The 22,643-nt window shown below is 39.3% G+C and overlaps 1 protein-coding gene across 3 annotated transcripts in view; it reads right to left on the bottom strand.

The window, feature by feature from the left end:
* The window catches only part of LOC134538883 (rho guanine nucleotide exchange factor 15-like), a 134,293-nt gene extending 121,013 nt beyond the window's left edge, over nucleotides 1–13,280 (bottom strand). For 2 of the 3 annotated variants that reach the window (XM_063380473.1, XM_063380474.1), the window contains exon 1: nucleotides 12,925–13,280. The gene's annotated coding sequence lies outside the window, so the exon portion shown is untranslated. The remainder of the gene's footprint in view (nucleotides 1–12,924) is intronic. The other variant, XM_063380475.1, reaches the window with a different exon arrangement.
* Nucleotides 13,281–22,643: the final 9,363 nt, after the last annotated feature.

Below are 22,643 nucleotides of genomic sequence, written 5' to 3'. Positions count from 1 at the left end.
ACATTATCTTATTTAGGGCCTTTGATACCTAGATTCGGAATCGAAGGGTAAATGCGAGATACATTTTGAGATTCGAAATCGAGGTTCGGATTCGAAAAAAAAATGGATTCGACTCATCAATAATCATAATACATACATGCTGTTTGAAACATGTAGTACAGTTGCAAATCAAACACCTAAATCTTTATAATTTTTGATCCATGTGATTAAATTATCTTACTCATGGGATGGTTTAAATATAAAGTCGTATTTAAGATTTTAAAACCATTAAATAAACACTTACTGAATTGATAATGACTTTTTAAAACAACCGACAATTTTGTTGTACTATGAATTAAATTTAAATCATGGAAATAATTATAATGGCATTATTCATTTAAATGTTATACTTAATTGCATAAGAAACCACCTAACAGCAAAAAAAAAAGTCAGAAATGTGTAGACTACAGGGTTTTATATAAAAAAAAAGGGCCCAGTTTCAACGGTTTATCACCGCATACTTCAAAACCCTAAAACATCTTTTGATTCACGTGCATTATACATTAAAATTTTATCAAACCCCGTGTACTTATAACTGTTTAAGTGCTAGATTAATTTCACGTATCGTATGTATGTGTGTATGTATATATGTATATATATATGTGTGTATATATATATATGTGTGTATATATATGTATATATATATACACACACACACACACACACACATATATATATATATATATAGTTCAAAGTTCAGTGATAATACACAAGATGAAAAAAAGTGCGTGTAACTCAGTACATGTGATGGAAATGAAAAATGTTTGGCAATTCAAACCTCGACTCGCAAGTGCTAACTTTATATATCTTTAGTGTCAAAAAAAAAAATTTCAGGACAAAGTTTTACGAAAAAGTTATATTAAAATTCTGCCTTGAAATTTCTCTCCATCGCGCCCAAAGAGATTTCACTTCAACAATGGTTTGTGTCACATTGTTAAATGACAGTACTGAAACATTATCTGAAGCAGTACAGAAAGTACTGTGGCATTGGCTGGATCCAAGGTCCCGTAGAACATGTGTCGGCCGCTGCAGCGCCCGGCGCGCTCAGAGGCGTTTTAACAAACAGGTTGCGACCTGCACGTGCAACCTCGGCGAAATGCCGCGCCATCTCTGGCCCGGCACGGCCCGGCAATGGCTTGTTTTCCGAGAGAAGCACTTTCTCCCGACGGTCAGCTACAAGGTGCCGGCCACTTTCGCCCGGCTGAGACTTGCGACCTTCTGCTTTCCTCCGACCAGGAACCAACCACCTCCACACAGGAACCTCCCAGGCAGTGTCCGCTGCAAGCGTTGTAGGGTGTTGGTTCCAGGTTCACGGTCAAAACAGCTTTTGACGTGACAACGTCTAATAAATCGATGAACGCCGGCTGCACGCACGAAAAAAGTGTCCCGTTACGCACATTGTCCCGTTACGCTGTATCCCGTTACGCTCATTGTACGTTTGCGCCGCATCTATCTCTCTTCCACCCGATTGGAACGACCATCGATTTGACTTTTTTGAGGCACATTAAACTTGAAACACTCCCATTCGTTTCCTACTTTTCCTATCATCGTCCTATCCTTAACAGAACAACACAGATTGGAAGAAGTTAAATAGCAAACATGTGTAAAAGTTATAGTTAAAATAATCTCTTCGTTAAAGTAATAAACATATTTGAATTAATGAGTACAAATAAAAGTAAATTTATCAATTAAATTGTAGATTTCATTTCACTCCTTCTTTGTATCCATACAAAAAAGTGATAATTCAATAAAAATGATTCAATTTTATTCATAAAAGTATGCAATCATTTCATCAATGTTTTGTTATGACGTTATCACGTCAAACTATCGTCCGTAAACGACTTTACAGACAACCAATTTTTTTTTTATAATGTGTAACATTTTAGCTCTCGGTGTAAGGCATTTGGCGAGAGTCACTTCGTGAATGCGACGGAAGTCAAGACACGGATCGCCACCAGGCTCCATGCTCTCACTAGCTCGCCGTCATACATCCAGTAGTCTCTGCAGTGTCGCGCTCGAAGCCTCCAGAACAATGGCGTCCCGGTTACGCCACTTCGCACGACTGTGCAGCTGGCTGCCCGCGGAACCAGTCAGACGGCAGGAAAACCGAGGCTGCGTGGAGTCACATTCTTATTTTATAATTTATTAGTGAACCATCCTTTCTTTAACCCTTCAAGGTCTGCAGCAGTCCTATTAAGACCCCCCGCCTACCCGGGCACACACGCGGTGCCCAGAGCTTCAGGAAAACAACGCGATTTCCAAACCTACTCAAGATATCCGAGTGGGGTCTTCTTACGAAAAGCATTTAAGAATTCTCTAAGGGCCTAAAGGTACTTTTGATTTCAAATTAAGCTTTAAACTGTATTTTTATAACAGTTAAAAGGCATGTTTTCAGAGTAATTTTTAAGGCATTAAAAAACCGGCACACAGATTCTTGAAAGCACTTAAGGGACTTGCATTACACCTTTATTTTCATTTCTATGCCATGCGATGTTACGGTCACCGCTCAAATTTCACAGTTGTCCTATGCACGCCAGTTCACAGCGTTGCGCTTAGAGGCGATAACGCACTATAAATACCTGCGAGCGTCGCGCTTATCGTCCCGCCTCACTAACACACATACACCCAGACTATACGGGCCCCCTTAAGCAGTTAACTCCAATTTTTCTCCTTAAAAACCGCTGAACAATAAATAGTAAACAGTTAATATTCGTAGATCTGCATTACTATACCAGTGACTTGAAATGGCATAGCGAGTACTTTTAAGTAATTTTCTGTAAGATATATTAAGGAGACTTTGACAACAAAACAAATCCTCAAATGTTTATTTATTATTTATGGCACATAAAATTCCACGTCGTTAGCTATCTATTAAATAGGGTCGAGAGCCAGAAAACCGATATTCAAATCGATATGTTCAAATGTCACATTCTTTCGATCAAGTTAATTTATATGTACATTAATTGATGGCAAAGCAATCGTCGATTTCATATAAGTAAGTACAGATAATGAAGTTGAAGTTCCCGGTCCTTACGTTGAAAATGTTGGTTGAGGTAGTGTTCAATGAGCGTTGAAGCGTGGTGGTATAACACAGTGTGTGTGTGTAGCATGGCCAAGCAGACCCCCTGCACAGCTCCGCCTAACAGCTAGGTCGTCTCGGTCCATGCCGATCACAGAAGTGCGACTCTTACACCGGAAACTAAAACCATGTTTCGCGCGACATGTAACTGCTAGCAAAGAAACTCGCGATAGAGGTTCTAGGACAAAATTTTATGTTAGCAATGTTAATTTATCTACTTGACGACTAATTACTTAGTAAAAGTGATTTTAACTGTGCGAAGAATACTTAATGCTGTTTTGTAATAATAAAAAAAGGTCATGTTACGTATAAATGTGTAGGAGATGCAAACATTTCTGGTTTGCCACACCATAAAATATGTAGCTACCAAAACGGAGTGAATTAATTTTCACTGATTTGTTTGCCTGATGATAGCTTATGCATTGCTTCTCACAATCAATGTAGCTGTGTTAGAAATATATTATGAAAGCTGCTATCTAGCGGACGGGCCCATAACTACTTCTCCCCCATGGCACGAGTCAGGCTGGGTTCACAATTAAAAAAATTAAGCGAGTGCATAGCAAGCCATGCACACGACCTGTGCACACGACCTGTGTGAACTGCGAAATCGGTTCACAACTGAACTCTTACTGTTAATTTCAGCCAATGAAATTTCGCGAACGATGCGACATCTGTCAGCAGTGTTAGTAAATAAACATATTAACTTTCAAAATAACGATAATACTATTATTATCTTGACATTTTCTTACCACAATATGGTTAATAAATATAAACATATTTCTAGTCCCGCCAAAAAAGCACCCTGCTCTTCTCCCATTGGCTGTTGTGCCATGCGTACGCGACCAAAATTAAATATATTCATTTCACTCCCATGCACACGACCAACTTTCTGCTATTGTGAATCTTTAGGTTAGGAAACGGCGTTCATATCCTATGCACACGACATACTGTTACTGTTACTGTTATTTTTTTCAATTGTGAACCCAGCCTAACTCGCAAGGCGTCGCGTCGTGGCCTCGGGAATGCAAGGAGGAGGAGACCTGGGAGATGGCCCAAGGAGCAATAACCCGGCACGGGCCGCCTCCAGTAACGGTCTCCCCGCCCCGCAGACACACAGCAGGCCGCCACTAACCAGGGCCGGATTCAGAGGTCTGGAGGCCTCGGGGCAACAGAGGAGCGGAGGCCCCCTGGCCCCAAATTATTTTACAAATAAAATGAACAATTTTTTTTTCAGTCGAGTTTTCCAATAAATAATTCATTGTGAAATCACGTAGATTCTCTTAGTATTTATAAAACATACATATAATCGGAGACGAGAATTATATGAAATTAAATTTTAGTGTTAATGAATATTTCTGTTATTTTTAACATTAATATAATCATGTACGTACAAAGTACTGTAGGTAAAGGTAAAACAGCGAAAAAAGAATATCAAAGGAAAAGATGTTTACTGGTGTTTACTTGTCGGAATTTGAAAGATTTTTTTTTCCGAAGTCTCTATTGTGGGGGCCCTCCGTTTGTGGAGGCCCCGGGGCTTTTGCCCCGGTTGCCCTCCCCTGAATCCGGCCCTGCCACTGTCGCTTTGAGAGTGTAAGTAGTTATCAATGAATGTCCAAACTTTTCGAAAATAGTGTCCCGAGTTGTAGCATTTATACAGCGATGAAATTTCGGAACCAAACTAAATTTCAATTGTTATTGACGTGACAACGTCTAATAAATAGATGAACGCCGGCTGACGCACGAAAACGTGTCCCGTTACGCACATTGTTATGTTACGCTGTGTCCCGTTACGCTCATTGTACGCTTGCGCCGCATATATCTCTCTTCCACTCGACTGTTTATGAAGTGAAGTGAAAAGTTAATGTGGTTTTCATTGCTTATTACAAGAACAATTTCGGCAATAAAGGTTAATTATTCTTGCATTTTAAAAATCTGATTACTAGTATAAATTTTAGTTATTATTATTTTATTATTAAAATGATTCAATTTTATTAATAAAGTATGCAATCATTTCATCAATGTTTTGTTATGACGTCACGTTAAACTATCGTCCATAAACCGACTTTACAGACAACCAATTTTTTTTCTCCCTTTCGAAATGACAGCAAGGCGCCAGGTGTCTGCAAGGTGTGACCACGGGACAAAAGAGCGCGCCGACAGCCACTAATCTCTATCGTGATAATTACGGATTTTCAAGATGGCGGCCAAGACGACCAACAAAATGGCGGGCGACCTTGCAATGATTATTACTGCCACTCTAGCGGGTAAAATTTAAACTAACATGGCGTTACTACCCTCTAGAAGATGAAAACAATATGTCGGTTCCAAGATGGCGGCCTCCAGTAGACGAAAATGATGGCTGACGGGACAGTATACTAGATGGCGATATACTAGACAATACACTTATGCATATTAGTAAAGATTAGAATAAAACCATAATATATGCACGTTTTTGAATAAAGGGGCTTTGATAAGAGCATCGTTGTCTTACATATCAAGCAAGCATCATTTCGAAATCTATATTAGTTAATTCGTTATAAGCAAAATGAAAATAGCATTGAATCTTATGAGGTTAACGCGGGTTACGTAGTGCCCCTGAAACACTGGAGTGGCCTATCTTGGGCTCTAAGCTCAATGTTTTTTTTTAACTTACAATCTTATTAATATGTATTTAATAATTTTTTTATTATATTTAAATTGTTTCTTAAATTTCTAGCAAAATAATTACGAATTTACAAGATGGCGGATATGTTTTCAAAATGGCGAAGTTCTTTTTATTAAACTATATAAAATATTTTTTTTCCGTTAAAATCGGACAGTATATACGGATTTTCAAGATTTCGGCCATAATGAAATTTTAAACAATTTTAGAATCCAAGATGGCGGCCAAGATTTTATAATTGTCAAGGTCATGACCTCGGCGGCTTAGGGCGGCTTGTAGAAGAGTAGTCTACTTTAAAATGATTTGAGAACATTTCAAGCCTCTAGGGTTTTTGAGGTCTGAAACGGGAAATTTTCCCTCTAAATGGGAAATTTGATCTCGAAATAGAGAATTTTTTCAGCAGCAAACACTAGTAATATTTTCTTGTGATAGCTTCGTGATTACTTTGCCGACCCTGCAAGCGAAGCACGTGACACGGCCAGGCGCCGCCCCAGTGCTATCGACAGAATACAAACAGCTGTGTTGTCGAGCAGAACAAAGCGCGGGAGAGAGCGAACAGCGGCCAGCGCACTGAATACGAACACGGCTCAGTTGTGTGTCCCCTCCCTTGCACGGCCGCGCTCTTGATTCCGTGTGGGCAGGCACACGCAACACACCCTGTCACGGAACATACAGCATGTCGGTGAAAGAATAGGGTCGTTACCACAACGCCGAAATACCATTACGCCGAATGTCAAAACTGACCACAACTCCGACAGCTAGAAAACTGCTGTGTACCACAACGCCCAAATAACAACTGAATGAATTTGTGTGTGTTTCTTAGATGTACCTTAACGCCGGAATACCACAATCAAACCTAACCTAACCTAACCTAGCGTAATATAACCTAACTTAACCTAGCCTAACCTAGTCAAACCTAACCTAGTCTAACCTAACCTAGTCTAACCTAATCTAGTCTAACCTAATCTAGTCTAACCTAATCTAGTCTAACCTAATCTAGTCTAACCTAACCTAGTCTAACCTAACCTAGTCTAACCTAACCTAGTCTAACCTAACCTAACCTAACCTTTGTGGCAGTCCTGCAATGACATTTTTCGGCGTTAGTGTATTTCGGCGTTGTGGTACACAGCAGTTTTCTAGCTGTCGGCGTTGTGGTCAATTTGGCATTTCGGCGTTGTAGTGCGTCCCCAAAGAGGGTCTCTGTTTCCACGGTGTATCGTAACAGTTTAATTTACACTATTTACAGCAATTCATTCATCAAATAGAAGGTAAACTAACCTAGTTGTTCTTACAAATGCCCAATAAATTCACCTTTAGTTATGCAGCACACACATTACGTAAAGTCTTCCCACACTTCTGGTTAACAAGTCCCAGTCCACAGTAATTGAAGCAATTGGCTCTTCAATACTATGTCTCAACTCTAGCAAATCATTAGGTAGCGGCGGAACGTAGACACGATCTTTTATAAAGCCCCCAAAGGAAAAAAAATCGCATGGCGTTATGTCAGGTGAACGTGGAGGCCAGCAAAAAAATAAAAAAGCTCTTTCGAACTGCCTGTACCATCGGCGGTGTTTTTGCCACTATGGGGGATCACAAATCAACTCTGAACGTAACGCACGTTGAACTGAAAATACAGTTTCACCCTCAGCAAATTGCCGCACACAAAACGCTTCAACGATCAGGAGTCGCCGTGTAGCGTAGGCGGCGCTGCGAGCGAGAAAACAACGAAGCAGTAATTTGTGCCCTTGAACCAAATTTCTACAACGCTTACAGCTGATACTATTAAAATTTTATAACTGTGGCATCATTACATGGACATACTGTATTTCATAACTTAAAACAACGAAAATATACTGTTGCATGCGAGCTACGAGGCCAGGAACATGAGTGGGTCTTCCAGAGGGGCTGGCTGCGGCCCCACACGGGCGCTGACGTCACGTGTGCCAGGCCGGATTGCAAGGGTCTGGCTGACCTTCCCCCTCCGCTCCCCGCTCCACGTCCCGCCAACGACTCTTTACGCGGCGCGGGGTTTCCGCGTGTTTCCCGGGGCCGCCGCGCGGAGTGGCGCGAAAAAGCGTCCATGTTCTGGGTGTTTCGGGCGTCGGGTCGGTCCGGGATGACGCAACACGTCACAGTCGCTCCCGTGACTCGTGATTGGAGGACAACATAAGCTGGAAGCAACGGGCGCCATCTATAATGCCAACTAAACCAGACTATGTGTACCATAAAACACTACTTTGTAGTATTTATGTTATTTATTGTTCCTTTCATTGTCGGTGGTCATTGTACATTACACCGCAGATAACAGATACTGATAAAACTGCGGACTGTATAGTAGGTTATAAGGCCTATTGTGCAATGACATAGGCTAGCATGATATACTGTAAGGCACCTTTTTTACTTTACGAAACTACTGTTTACGCCATAGACTTATTTTTATCGCTACAGTGACCCGAATTTCCTTCAGTTTTCTTATGGGTAAGTCTCAATTACGGGAAGTAGCGTATGTGTACTTATTGGCCGGGAAAACAAATGTAGGGGAAAGATATGACGTCGTTTAAATTTGCCAATGAAAAGAGACTTGAATGGAGGAAATAAAGCAAACTGTAGAATGTGAAAGTGAAAGAAATGATATGGTCGTGAAAATAAAAACCGAATGACAGTTTTGATTTCAGGAGCGATAATTGCGGTTTTGCTAAGATCATACAATACGTATTTAGTAGATAGTAAGAAATCAATTGTATAAGTGTGGTAATGAGTATAATAGTCACGAGATAAAAGAAAGTTCGTGTTTCTTCATACCTATTGAGAATGAATTTAATAGTTTGGTGTAGAGAATGAAGGTGTGGTTGTGACGAGGAAAGAAGTGTTTGTGTTTCGCGATATTTAATGTATTTAATGGAGGAACGGCTAGAATGTTTGGCGTAAAACTAATAAAAAAAAACGAGGGTAATATTGATAGCAAATGAATTATGCCATAAAGCCAGAGAGGGAAGTGGTTTTTAAGGGTTATTTAATGTTATAAAGGGCGTGGGGATGTGGCCATCCAGTTCTGTGTCTGTCATCCAGGAGTATGACGTTAAGAGATTTCACTCCCAGGTTCAAAATGATTATTTTTTTTCAAATCTGAAATCTGTCACTAATGATTCTCACACTACCAACCACGCAGAATATAACCAAAGACATTTAGTTTTTTCCCGAACTGTATCAGAATCTAGGGTTATCTAATTAATTTATACTTTTGATTAAATATTATCTAACTATGTATTTTAGTGTAGCCTATTCATATTCAATGACATAAAAATTTAGGATTTAATAAGATTTTATTATATATGGAAGGTGATGTTTGTTGGTGGTCTAAAATAATGTTAGGTTAACCTAGTTGTTTCACAATACATAATAATCTTTGGCTCGTAAAATCGTGATGTTAATTTAAATTAATGCCCATCTAATGCAGTGCACATATATTGGCTTTATTTTAAGAGGTAGGAACAATCAACGCAAATACGCAAATACGAATGTGCCTTCAAGAGTGAACCGATACATTCAAACGCACATGGTTACACAGCAATCAACATAAATGTTTAAATTTAAACATAAACATTTACCGAGGTCTCCCGATTTCTTTACATGTAGGCGCTAAACATTATTAAATTGTTACGCATCCTACTTATTATTTTTAATACACGCATTAGACAAGCATATGAAAAACACAACGCTCTTTTAAAGAGCGCGATTTAAACAAAACAAGAACTCCAACCCGACGAAGTAACATTTGTTGATTCACATCTTTATTTAAAAAAAAATAATTAATTGTTAAGTGGTTTCCTCAACATTAAAATTATTGTACGAGTCAAAGTAAAATCACAGATCGTTCACGTCACATCATTAAAAAAATCATTTATAATTCAGCTTTGAATGTGAATGACATTCTGATGTTGGTATGGATGGAATCGCTTGTGTACAATAAGCGCATCGTAGGCCCTGCCTGCGACAATTTCATCCAAAGGCCGACCTCAGTAGCGTAGTCGGAGGCACACCGTATGATAATAAAAAAAAAAAGGCTTCGACTAAGAAATGAAATGACCTACGGCCATTGGCGCACCGTTGTAGGCCACCAATAATTAATGAAATGAAGTAAAGTGGTAAATCTCTCGGCGGCTGACGGACAAACACGACGGGCTATTGTAGTTCAAGCTCTAATGTTACACTCGTTGAAGTAAAAACAACATAGTGAAAGGTTTGATAACGGTAGAACAGAAAAAAATAATTATATATGTAAGTTTACATCGCAATATGGTAAGGATAAAGTTAAAGTCGCCAGCAAAGCGGTGCTTAAGTCATAAGCAGGGGCGTAGCAAGGGGGAGGGGGTTTAGGGGTTCAACCCCCCCCCCCTTAGCACCAAATCTTTAATTAATTTCTTATTCATCATTCAAATAAATTTCCTATTAAAATTAATAAAAATTTTACCATTACAATATTTAAATTTAAGTACCGAAAACTGTTAAAATAGCACTATTTTACACCTTAAAATCCAAATTTTCCCGGGGGAGGACCCCCGCATCCCCCCGCTTTAATACGGGGGGGGGGGGGGGGGACATGCTTCTTAACACCCCCCATACACAAATCCTGGCTACGCCACTGGTCATAAGACATGTAGTTTCTTAGATACAAGCGCGGGAACAGGACGTTTTGGACGTGGACGATACACATGCTTGATTTGCACACAATATTATTATTGGGGAAATTAAATAATGATACGGAAAGTAATATATCTTCGGTATCGTGTTATGTACTAGAACGGGCAGGGGCTGTGGTGTATATAACACGATACCCGAAAGTTTGTTTCATAATGAAGTATATTTTCTGCACAAGCGAGTTGTTTCCCGCCCCCCTCCATAATTCCCGCGGTTGTTCAACAGGGATGTAGGGGTGGTAAAAATGTCAGCGCCGCCACTTCATGACGTCATCAATAGTATTACGGAATCGCATTGTCTACAACACCTTGCAGACAAGTGGCGGTTTCAGGAAATTGAATATTAGAAGAAATATTTGTTTGTTTGATAATTTGTTGTCATTGTATAAATGTATTTTTGTAAAACAACTTATCCAATATCTTTGTGTAAACTCGTAGACTATACAAAAAAAATAATGTTTGCAAAAATTAAACGCAAATCCTTAAAATTAATTATTTGAGTGAATTTTATTTTAAAGAAAACATAATTTTAAAAAAGGTTTAGGCTGAGGTACAATTTAAAATTGCAAAAAGAAACAAGTTTGTTTTGTTAAGGTGATATCAGAAAATTAGAAAATAATTTGAGGCTTTACTTATTTAGTGTTCAAGGTATTCAATTCTACAAAACTATCTTAAGAATTACACAAATGATTGATTGAATTATATTTGAATCGTGATTATGATTTGTTAATATGTCGTATTAGTTATTATATATTTGTAATCTCTGTTATAATTTATATGTGCAATTATTGACGTTCTCTATACCCCAATTGTATGATATACATGTAAAGGGGTCAACAGAGAAATGTAATAAAATAATAATCGAATTTTATTTTATTAAATACTGTTTTCCGTGTTTGGTGATGTGTTGCACGTAGCCTTTGTAACTCATTCCAAAACCTCGTAACACATTAATAGGCTTGCATCATGCAAATATAAATAAATAATGTTTTGAACTCAGAATTAGCAGATATAGAGAAAAAACTATTATTTTAGGTACCTGGGATGTGTACAGGGGCATAGCCAGGGGGGGGGGGGTAGGGGTTCAACCCCCCCCCCCCTTTAGCAACAAATCTTTAATTAATTTCTTATTCATCACTCAAACAAATTTCATATTAAAATTAATAAAATTTTTACCATTACAATATTTAAATTTAAGTACCGAAAACTGCTAAAATAGCACTATATTACACCTTAAAATCCAATTTTTCCCGGGGGAGGACCCCCGGACCCCCCGCTTTAATACGGGGGGGGGCGCATGCTTCTTAACAGCCCCCATACACAAATCCTGGCTACGCCACTGGATATGTATGTACATATGCAACACAGATAGCCTAATTAAATTGTACATTTTTGTGGTAAAGTAACAATATAATTTTTTTCGTATCGCCGCAAGATAAAGCTAGCAAATATGTTTAGTAATTTCATTACTAAAGACACTTTTTTAAAGAAAATATAAAGTACGTAAGACTTCAGGAATGTACCTATATAATTATCGACGGCTATTGGTGTGTATAAATATAATTTTTTTTAAAATATCCAAGACATTGAGTAATTCGCGGAAAACGTTTTTCTAAAAAAACAAATATTATTTCCCATGATTTCAACTATGTCGATAAATATTAGTGTCAATTATTAAATACCCTATTTTTTTTTAGTTAATTCAACGTTCAGAGAATTTAATATAGCCTAACCTTTTATTTTTTAAACGTTAAGATTGCCGACTAGCTATTTTTAAAAATACGCAAATAAAAAATACGCTTCACAATGTACTTCTCGTGCCAGATCAAAATACATTGAAAATGCATAAACGTATGTTAAATACAATAACGTAAAGAAAGCTCGTGTCGAAACAGCCATAAAAAAGGGCTTAATAATAAGAGCCAGAGAGAGACTATTTCAGGATGATTATTTTAATCCATTTTAGCTACTATAAAGAATTACCTAACCAATACAGCTGGAGTGCCGCAGGAATTGTTCTTTCAAGTACGTAGCGTGTTACTGTAAGCATATCTTTCGTTTAAACTTGACATGAGTAATTCATGTATTTAATAACATTAATATGTATGTGGCATATGATTTATTTTGACTAAATCATCGAACAGTTAATCATTACTTACATTTCCATGTGTAAACGTTGGAGTTGTAAAAATCTACGATTCCCAGAGATTTTAGTGTCAGTATTTTAAGATTCAATTACAAAAAAAAAACTCATAAAAATGATATGGTTATACGGGACCCAATCCTTTACAAAATCCTGGCTACGACTTTGCAACTTGGTTTCAAACAACACGTTCCACCATGCCTGCCAAAGAAGAAAAAACACGTGTTTGCATTGCACTGTGCCAGTGTTCTCATAACCTTAAATCACTGGTGCGCACACACAGAGGAGAAATGCGGATACTTACACGAGGCATATCTTTTTTTTTACAGTGTACTGCTGGCGGTCGCTTCAGACGTCCCGGTCCCAAGGTCGTGCGTATCTCGAGTTTCAAAACACTTGCACACGCCCACAGACTCCTTGTACTTGGTCTGCTGTAACCTCGCGAGCCCGCGAGATAACCTGTTTGTCACTGCACACGCCCGCGGTCGACCTAGTTACGTGCGGAACATCAGCGAATGGATCGCAACACCGAATTACTGTTCCACGCAGCACACACACACGAACTGTCAACCCGTGAAATCACTGCACAGTCCAGTGCGAAGGAGCCCCGCACACTTCTCAGCACTGCGTCCGGTCTGCACTCTGGCGGCGAACTGATGAACCGTGAGCGAGGGACGACTTCGGCCTACTCCGACGACGATCGGCAGTCCTCGGGATCCACGAGTACATTCCACCGCGCTGTCCTTCGGTCGCGGAGTAAAACAAGAACACAACACGCGTTCCTTTTTTTACCTCGTCGTGTGTTTCCCCCCCCCCCCCCCCGTACCGTACTACAGAGACCGATGACGTCACGAAGCGCCCTTGGGCAGGAAGCATTCCGGCCGACGAACTCGAACAAAAAAGAGCTCGGCGCAGGTGAGACGCGAACCCAAGAGATACGATAGGGCCAATTAAAAGGTGTTAGTCAGCTAACTACTCTCGCCTGGGGCTTCCAAAGAGGTTTTATGAGCCAGAGCGGTTTAGGCGTGGATGGGGGGGAGACTGTAGACAGGATTTAGTGAAGGAGGGTCTAGTATAACCATTATATAATTTTTTTTAAGAGTATTTCTTTCTTTCTTAGTTGAATCTTAAAATAAAATCAACCATCACACTAAGATTTGAGAGAATAATTGAATTTTAAAACTTAAATGTTTACGCGTAGAAATTTAAGAAACGATTTTGCTTGAGAAAAGAAAACTGAACTTCTTTTCGGTTATTATTTCAGTGTAATTAATACTTTGTTCTTATGGCGTTTGATGATTTAATTTTTAAAAAAATCATAAATACATACATACCTATATGTTAACGTTATTAAATACATGAAACGCACACGTCAAGTTTGTATGAAAGGCATGCTTACAGCAACATGTGTGCAAACCGGCATTAAATATAGACTTAAGAGAACTTGTAACCAGAATCCCTGGCACTTCTATGCGCGAGGCGTGTCGGACTGTGATGGGGAGGGAATACATTGTTGCAAGCCACGAAGCATTACAATAATCCTTCTAAAAGAATCTCTCAGTAACTAACCCTATGTAGCCAAGTTGCTGTTAAATGTCTTATTCTGCATTTGCTTGTGTTTTTTCTTTTCTTTTTAATCGTTGGAAGGGAGATGTCGAGACCCTTGTTACGTCCTTGAAAAGGTGGGGGAGAAGTTTACATCCCCGACATTCATAAGTTCTGATAGAAGCGTATTCCTAACAAATAAATTGTATAATACATGCAGTTCACTTTTACAACTTTTTTTTTAAATCTAAAATGAGGGGTTTGAAAATTGAACATTATGTAATTTGGGAATTGGGGGGGGGGGGGGGGGGGTGCCCCCCTTGGTTTCTCTCGATGGTGCTGCATCACCACAGTGGAGCCAGTGCGTACATCCCGAGGGGGGGGGGGGGGTTGCGCTTGCAAACTGGTGGCTGTGAAACGTCAAAGCTATGTCATGTGGAAAACTTTCTGTATATCTGAAAGTGTTGTGCTTATTGCAGGCACACAGGTCAACATATGGGCAGTATAGCAGTATACAGCATGCACGCGCCCTGGCCAGAGATGACTTGGTGTCGGTGTAAACCCCCTCGCGCTCTTCTTCCTGGACCATCCTTCCTGTCCTGCTTCATGACTGTGTCCAGGATTTCCCCTGTGTTTTCCCTGGGCCCGACTGGACTAGTCACAGTCTCGAGTCAGTCACGGCATCAGCTGCTGCGCTGCCCAGCAGGTTCAGGCGTGTGCCACAACCCTCTCAGTGAGGTTAGAGGCGTGCTGTGTCTGCCGGACTACGAGATATCAAATATTAATAATAATTACTTATATTATTAGTTTCCTGCGATCAGCTCTTAACAAATAATACTCTCATAGTGGCTTCACCGTAAGATTATGGAGATTACGAATTATTAAATTTTTGAAGGATCGTTTTAGTAAATTTTTGTGACTAAAAACTTTTTCAAAACTTTTTAATACACATTTGTTTTGAGTGCCCGTATTTATGTCGATTAGATTAACAAATTCGTGTATCCATATCCTTTTGAGCGAAGGCATTTATTTGCGTTTTGTTAAATAACTACAATAGGCCAGCTCGCTGGAACAGTATTTAGAACCATGAGACGAAGAACCTTTAATAAAAAAAACTTTCATATATATTTATAATATTCCGTAGTAAATTGAAATGCATAATTATTTTGTCTTTCTCGGTTGTGTGTAGGTATTAGGTATGTGTTTGGATATTCAGGTGTGCATGTGATGTGTGTGTGCATGATGATGGTATGAGCGAGCGAGCCATTTCATTTTATAGTATTAGGATATTAGGAGTAGAGAGGAGATGTACATATTTAACACTGCTAGTGCACCACAAAGTCACCACCAATTTATATTCTCATAATTTCATACTAAAATATAACTGCAATTAATCAGGTAATTTATTTAGACCATACTCGTAAAAAAGTTTTTATTTGAAATACTAGGCTATCAGGACTAGAAAGGAGGAAGAGAATTAGTCAGCCCACTAACCTGCAAGAGTCCATTCATCAATCAGTGTCTCTGTGCATCAATCGGAACCCACCCGTTGCAAATAACACTTTTTGAGCGAGCCATTCATTTGAAAGTATTAGGCTATTAGAAGCAGATAGGAGGTGTACATATATAACGCTGTTTTTGCACGGAAATGCCACCACCTTGTAAATTATAATCTACGTATTAACATGCTGAAAGATAACTGAAATTAATTGTTCGTAAACAAGTTTGTGTTTTAAATACTAGGCAATTAAGACCAGAGAGGAGGTGTCAGATTAGCTACTTTGTCATCCCAGTACCACTACAAGTTTAAATGCCACCACTCATTATTTGTTTGGTGGTCTGATTATTACTGCATTACGCGAAAACTGATGAACGAGTTTCAATATCTATAATTATAATAGAAATTTTCGAGGTAAAATTCTGTACATTGAATGAAATGGTGAAATTTTTTTGGAAATGACTATTTACATTATTTATAATTATATAATATCGTTTTTTAAAATTTCTGTCTGTTTATCTGTCTGTTGGTCTGTTTGTTCCAGCATCAAATTAAAGCTATTTGACGGGTTTTGATTTTGTTTTTTTAATTACTAAGCGTTTTGGCTAACTTAAAAACTAGGCTGTATATAATTTAAGAATACCACACCTAAGGGGGTGAAAAAGGGGTAAATATGGTTTAAAAATTATTAATTATTTCTCAGAATCTAAACAAGCATAAGAAAATATATTGAGTATCAACAAAAAAAATACGAAAACTACTAACCACAATTTCACCATTTTGAGAAAATCAACACCTAAGGGATGAAAAAGGGGTCAATTTGGTTTTAAGATAAATAATTATACCTCCGAAGTAAGACGTACAATTTTTGATAAAATAATAAAAAAAATCATACTTTATTATTTTTCCACTTTGCAAAATTCCCTAGATCTAAGAGTAAGAAATTAAGAATGTACAACAAGCATTATCTAGAGAGTTGCGAATTGTATTTTTTTAATTTTCATGTTTTACAATGAAAAATTGATATCGCAGTAGCAAATATATCTGAATTTAATGAACTGAGAATGGATAACTTTAATAATTAATTACGTAGGGTGATTTACCATTTTAGAATTTCGACCCCAATTGCGGTTTTGATGGAAACAAATCATAATCGCTTATAAATTAGGTTGGAGATAATAAGCTGATAAAGAATAACGTACATTATATGATTTAATAGCATGTTATTTACATTTACTATTTTTATGTATTCAACCTAAAAAAAGGTGTGCTAAAGCGGTTAGTTTGGTTTTATTAGAAAATTAATATTTCCGAAACTAATAATCAATCAAAATATACGTTATGCAGTATGATTTATTAACATGGATAACCTACCAACTCTTTTTTACTACTTCCTGAAATTTTACTTCTTAAGGAGTGAAAGGTTACAAGTATGGCCGTAACATAAATAATATATTCTGATCAAACCAAACTGAATTTAAGATATTCTCAATAATACCTTACACTACCTTCTCTTATTCAACGTTTCAAACACCACCTATTGAGTTGTAAAAGGGGTGGATATTATTTTTAAAACATATAAAAAAGGAATCCACAAATTATTATTTGCATGATAAATTTAATATAAATGTAAATTTCACCCTCAACAAATTTATAACAAATAAACCTAAATGTCTCATAATAAATAAAGTCACGATTATTTCACACACTCTTTGGGTATTAAAGTAGACTTTAAGAGCATACGCCTGCTTCGCGGTCATGACTGCACTGTAGCGCTCTGTTCACAGCCTGGTCGATCCTGACCCAGTTGTGGGGAAAAAAAAAAGATAAAGTGGTTACCCAAACATGTGTAATCTGCCTAAGGGGGTGAATTTATGGACCAATGTGCATTACATATAGTCGGTTTGAGTCCGTCCTGGAGTTAAATGAACCGCCTTATGAATCGTGGCTCTGGAGGTATAAGCAGATACCATTGGCGTAGCTGTGTTCATAAAGTTGGGGGGGACAAATAATGATTTTGATGTCATGTAAACCCATTCCCCTCTTTCTAAGACGGGGGGTCCGGGGGTCCTCCACCGGAAAATTTTGGTTTTAAAAGTGCAAAATAGCGCTTTTTAAGCAGTTTTTGTATCCAACCATTGGATACACTTTATCTTTTTTTGGATACATCAATATTAAAATTATTATTGTTTCTTTAAGATAAAATTTGATGAGTGAAAAAATTACAAATAAAGTTGGGCAGAATAATATTATAAAATAAAAATATCACGGTCTAGAAAGTTGGGGGGGACAGTCCCCTCCACCCAAAAAGTTCAGGGGGACACGTCACCCCTGTCCCCCCCGGTTCCTACGCCCCTGGCAGATACGCCTGAAAACCAATGTGTAACCAAGGTCCAATGCGCACTGCTTATGAAGACACCTGGAGTATAGTCCACCCGCTGAGCGAGTCCGCGGCTTGGGTTGCAGTCTCGGGCGGTGCTCCTCGTCCGACTCACTTCAACCCTTCTGCTCCATCCCTTTACAACCCTATTCTTCCACCCCATTCTCCCCCCTTCCACACCTCTTCACACACCACTAATCCCCCTCCACTCCTCTACATCATTCTACCTCACCCCTCTTCGACCCTCCCTAAAATATCTCTCCATCCCATAGGCGTGCCTACAGGGGGGCCAGGTGGGCCATGCCCCCCCCCCCCCTAATGTAATCACTCAGATCGACATTTTCTCTAATGCGTTCGTTAATATTCGTATATTCCTGGCACTGTGACAACACTCAAACTGTTTTTCAGTGTTGCAGCGTGCTAACTAACAATATTTTAAAACATTTTATCGTTCTGGAAATACAGCCGCCTTAGTTTATTTAAAACACGAGGTCCCTTCAAATGGCCAAGCAAAAAAAAAAAATTTAAGAGGTTTTTTAAAGTTCTGTTGTCTGAATTGCTGTGTTTGCATTCACTAAAAAGAAGTTCATTTCAAGGTAGATCTGGGCCAAGCTATTGGAAAATTCGAGGGGGGAAAATGTGTAAGTACCCTTTAAACATTTGTCTATGGGAAAAAAAAAAACAAATTTAAAGATTGTTAAAATTATATGGTTATAAATATTAACTAGTAAACATATATCGTTGATACTGCACAAAAATATAAACACGGCAATGAGTGAATGTATTTAGGCTATTTAACATTCTAAATTCAGCTTTTGATTTAAAAATTTAGCAGGGCCCCCCCCTCCCCTAATGGAAATGTCTGGGCTCGCCTATGCTCCATCCCCTCTACTTCATGTGTTGTTCCCACCAAGGACAGAGGCTTGTGAGTGTAGCCGGCAGTCCTGTCGCCCAGCCAGCCTGGAGAACGAGGCGGGTACGGAACGCAGTAGTGGGAGGAATGGGATCACACCGAGAAAACCACCTTGGCTCGCCGCATCCGGGTGAGACACCAGCTCGTTGGCCCGGGGGGGGGGGAGAAAGGTGGGGGTAGCGATGTTCCTGAACACCGTAGCCCCTGGGACCCGAAATGAAGAGCCAAGCACGTTCGTTTATGTCTCGGCCACACAGCCCGGGCACACAGAGTGTGCGGAGCTTCAGAAGCTACCACGCCACCTGAAACCTGCTCTCGCTATCAGAGTGGAGGCTGTTTGTGAAGAACACTGAAGGCTGTCAAGCAGAGCGGTTTTTTTTTTTGGATGTCGTTTCAAAACTGTATTTTAGAACATATTCCTGAAAACAACACTCGAGGGCCCTACATTACATCTCACATCCCTTTTGACCAGGCTACATGTTTATCTAATTCTAAAATAAATTCTCTATTCATTAGGAACTCTAACAATGATGCAATATTTATATTTTAATTGTTTTTAATCATTTTTTGACTTCTCAGTAATAATATTTCAGATTTTCTTTAGAATTTCATATTATAATAATTGAATAAAACACACATTCAATATGATAAGTAGACAGAGTAGCTTAGTAAAAAGGTGTGTTAAAGAATATAATAGTTGCTGTCAGAAAATAGAGTCTTTCACTGGAAGAAAATTAAACCCAAAGATATTTTAAAACTATTACAAAAGTGTTACGAGCGCGGGAGACAAGGCCGCAATGCGCGCCAGGTACCGGAGCGTTCTCGCAGCCCCGCGCGGCCACTGACGTCACGCGCGCATACCTTCGGGGATTAGGGCGGCCCAGTCTCGCCACACCCCTGACCCAGCGCCCTCCATCCACGGCCCGGGAACTCCACGGGCGTACTGGCGAGTGGCGCGAGCAACGCGCCGCTGTTCTGGGTGCTTCGAGCGCCGGGTCGGCCCGGGATGACGCGACACGTCGCAACCACTCCCGAGAGTTCCAGAAGTACGGCCAACAGGTATAAAACAGCGACGCTGGCCTCAGCGGGAGTTCCAACCGGCGAGTTGAGTGAAGTGCGAATTTGGCAACGGGACTGTGCGAGTGTGACTGAGTGGCGCGAGACCGTGTGTGGACAGGTGCGAGGTAAGGGACGAACAATTGTCGAGCCTTTCTCCAGTGGGGAGTGCGAACTGTGGACTGGATAGACACTTAGTGGTTTGTGAACAGATATTAAGTGCGGTGATTTATTTAGTAATGTAAATATTACTAGCAAATAAAACTGTATAAAATTAATTTAGCTATCCCTACAAATTAATTTTACCCACTCGTAACAATATGTAAATTTAGATGGTTTTTGACACAAAGAATAAAAATATTTTAGTATTCTTGTCATAAATTTGGGAAAGCGGTTAAAATATTGTTTTAAAAATTATTATAATAAATTATTTTAGTTTGTTTTGGTATTAAAAATTTCAAATAGATTTGTACTATCAATAGTTTTGGGAAAGGTTCAAAAAATGCAATAATTTTTGTTGTGATTTTTTTCACATTTATGTGTTTGCCTATGAGTTTTTTCGTCACATGTATTGTCACTGTATGTATGTATGTTTTAAATTGTGTGTTTATTTTAACAGTGTTTCTGATGTGTAAACATCTTAGCTCTCGGCACACTGCATTTGGTAGTAGAAATTCCGTGAAAATGGAACGGAAGTCGATGAACGGAAATGTGGAACAAAGATGGCGGACCCACGTGTAGCAATATTAATTCGTTTATATTCTCTTCTGTGAAAATTAGGGTGCATACCAAATGTATTGGTGTGCCAAATGAAACTGTATGATAGTGAAACTACCACCATTGGACACACACAGCCTTATCGAGTATTTTTAATGAACACTTTTTTTTATACCAAATAATCATGTTAATATAAAATAAAGGCTATAAAATATGTCGAAATTATAATTTACAAATAGAAAAGAAAGTCTACAGTTTCTCAGGTGCGAACCAGCAATCATTCATTAAAAAAAACTATAAACATTCCACGTAAGTACAAAAACACTGTCAGTTTTGTTAATGTAGTAAACTAATATAATATAAGGATTAACAGGAGGTAACATCTTTATATGGTACATTGAGACATGCGTCACTTAAACAAGTAGCATCATTAAAAATTTACGTACTTTTACTTATTTAAAACATTATTACATCTATATGCAAGGTTTCATTAGACAACCAGCTTATTTAATAAATAATGTAAGCCAAAAAACTTCTCTGTGTTTAACAAAATTAAGGAGGAAGATATAATTTAATGTACTTTAAATCTAGCTCCAGAAATATTAGCGACCTAAACAATTTTTTTAATTAGGTACCCTACGATTTACTAGCAACATTTCCCGCCCAACTCCATTGTTACTCGTACTGCCTCAGCTGTCCTCAGACGAAACTTCTGGCGACTGATAACCACTGTTTACAGCCTTTCTTCATGAAGGTCTTGCCACGCTGTCAATGTTTGTGTCCAACTAGGCTATATTCTACAGCCAAGTCCGCTGCTGTTCCCTCTGGCGATGTTCCAGTGTCTGGCGTACCGGGCAACACTTCCCCCGGCAGTATAGCAAGATGCAGGTCATCGTGGTGTAGATTTCTCACACGGCGGCCATCCAATCGTACAAGGTTGTTCGTATGGACGAGCTTCCACTGAATGTTATAGGGACCTCCCTAGCATGGTGCTAGGCCTGCACAGTAACCCCGAGGTGCCGCTGACAACTGGTGCATTTGGCAAACACCTATCACCTGCCCGCACATCTGGAGGGGGATGGTTGGACACCAGCATTATCTCCTGTGCATACGCGATCTTCCATTGTCGCATCCTCTCGTGGTCTTCGGTTCGTCACTGAAGTCGCTCTTCTGTCTCTTTCGCTGGGTGGGAAATGCAGTGAGTCGCCCAATCGCTGGGAAATGGCAGATTATGGCCCTGAACCATCCCAGCAGGGGTCATCCTGGAGGCTGCATTCACCCGGTAGCATGTATATCACACTTAGCATGGTCCATTTCGAGTCGTATCCAAAGTTGCACCTTTAGGTCCTGGTTTCGGTATTCTGTGGGATTTGCCCTCGGATGATAAGTAGGTGTCATATGTTGACCAATTTGTTGGCTATCGCACCACACATTTTATTGTCTTTTTAGAAACTGAATGGCATTGTCCGAGAGGATGGACTGTGCGAAGCAGAAATTACCGTATCAGGTTGATGATTGTGGAAGTATTCTGTTCGCCTCGTGAACAACCCCGTGGCTACTACGATGAACCTTTTCCCTCGGGATGTCTGTGGTTATGGGCCCATTTAATCCACAGCTATTGTTTGAAAAGCCACAGTGGGCTCTCGAGGGATGTATTGTTCTTCTCCATCCCGTCTCTGCACTTTTCGTGATTGACTCGTCCACGTATTCACACACATCACGAGTGCCGCCGGGCCATCAGTAGTGCTATTTCTCCGAAAATATGAGAGACTTTGGCAAACTTTTTTTTACCACTTCACAATTATAACGTGCTGTGATTTATTTTACCTGATCCGCGAGTACATCTTAAGCGGTAGCCTCTTTGAAATCATTCCCAATCCAACACCTCCGGATATGTACATTTATATAAATAAA

This window comes from Bacillus rossius, chromosome 14 (genome assembly GCF_032445375.1).
Source record: "Bacillus rossius redtenbacheri isolate Brsri chromosome 14, Brsri_v3, whole genome shotgun sequence".
NCBI classification, from domain to species: domain Eukaryota; kingdom Metazoa; phylum Arthropoda; class Insecta; order Phasmatodea; family Bacillidae; genus Bacillus; species Bacillus rossius.
Note: the sequence above shows the minus strand (reverse complement) of the source record. Positions and strands in the feature narration are given on the sequence as shown.